This window comes from Penaeus monodon, chromosome 17, assembly GCF_015228065.2.
Source record: "Penaeus monodon isolate SGIC_2016 chromosome 17, NSTDA_Pmon_1, whole genome shotgun sequence".
NCBI classification, from domain to species: Eukaryota; Metazoa; Arthropoda; class Malacostraca; order Decapoda; family Penaeidae; genus Penaeus; species Penaeus monodon.
Window position 1 is genome coordinate 14345569 of NC_051402.1, and position 2132 is coordinate 14347700.

A 2132-nucleotide genomic window follows, 5' to 3' on the forward strand; every position below is an offset into this window, starting at 1 on the left:
TATATGTTTTTTTTATCAATTATATATAATATAATATATATTATATAATATATTTATATATATTATATATATTTTATTACATACATTTATATATGTATATTACATATATAACACACCACACATATATTGCATGCAGGTGTGTAATGCCCTAATTTTGTATTTTAAAACACATGTGATATTAAAATAATATATATATATTTTATATAAAATTTTCTATATATAATTTTATTAAAATATATGTATATATAATATTTTATAATATATATTATATAAAAAATATATATTATATTTTAAATTTTATATATAATATATTATATATATATATATATTATATATAGATTTTATATATTTATATATGATATTTTATATATATATATATATAATATATAAATATATATAAAAAAATAAAAATTTTATATATATATATATATATATATTGGGGGCCACGGTGGGGTGAATGGTTAGAGCGTGGACTCCCGACGTCACGACGGCAAACTGAGGTTTTGAGGGTTCGGGGCACCGGGGCCGGGACGTTGGGTTTCCCCTTTGGGAAGGAACCTTTACCCGATTGGGCCTTTCCCAGCCCCTGGGGGGCCAAGCTCAGACATAAACCTACCGTTAAAAGAAGAATATACCCTATTATATATAAATATATATATAATATAATATATATATATATATAAAATTATATATTTTATATATATTATATAGGGAATATAATATATATATATATATATTTTTTATAAATTTTATGCAAAAAATTTTGCGTGTATATATGTATTATAAAATTTTATATACATATATATATTATAAAATAATATATATAATATTATATATATATATATATATTATAAAATATATTTTATGTAATATATAATTTTATATAATATATTAATATATATAAAATAGATATTTTGATATATTCATTTTTACAAAACCCCCACAAAACCCCCAAAAAAAAAAAATATACATATTATATAAAATTTATCTATAATATTTTATATAATATATATTTTATATATATATATTTATTATATATTATATATAAAAAATTTAAAATATTAATATATATATAAAATAATATATATTAAAATTTTTCTTTTTTAAAATTCCTACAATTTATTAAAACTTTTTATACCCCCTTTAGGGTTTTAGGAATTAGGAGGTAATTTTAAAAGGGGTAAAATTTTTCCCCAAAAAAAATAATTTTAATTATAAATTAACCCTTTACCATATATATTATATATAATAACTACCAAATTTCCTATTTTATCTATAATAAACATATATATATATATATTTTTATAATTTTTTTTATATAAATATTTAAAATATATTGGTTTTTTTTTTTTTTTTTTTATTATATTACAACCAATTTTTTATTTTAAAATTAATATAAACTTTCCGTTTTTTTGTGTTGTTATGTGGGTTTTTAATATAAATAATATAGATAATATATATATTATTTATAATTATATATTTTATATATATATTATCATTTTGGTTTTTTTTGGTTTTTGTTTTGGTTTGGGGGGTTTTTCATAATTTTATATATATATATAAAATATATAGTATTATATAAAATATATAAAATATATTATTAAATAAATTTATATATATTAAAAAATAAAATATAAACTATTAAAAATATATTTAATATAATATATATATATCTTATATAATTTTATATATAAAATTTTATATTTTATAATATTTTGGGGGGCCCGTGGTACTTTAACATTAACTTCACACCTCATGATTTTATCACCGGGGGGGTTGTTTCCCCTTAAAGAACCCCCATTCCCCATAAAACAAAATTTCGCATTAAAATTTAAAACGAAAATTTTTAAATTTCAACCCCGGGGAAAAAACCCTTATTTAAATTATCCAAAAAAGGGGGGGTCCATCTAACCTTCCTATTTAAAATAATTTTTTTTAATATTTTATAAATAATCTTTAAAAAAAAAAAAAGAAAAGAGAAAAAAAAAAAAAAAAAAAAAAAAAAAAAAAAAAAAAAAAAAAAAAATACATTATTATATTATATAATATTATATATATATATATATTATAAATATATATAATAAATATAATATGTGTATATGTATAGATTATATATGTATATAAAATTACGT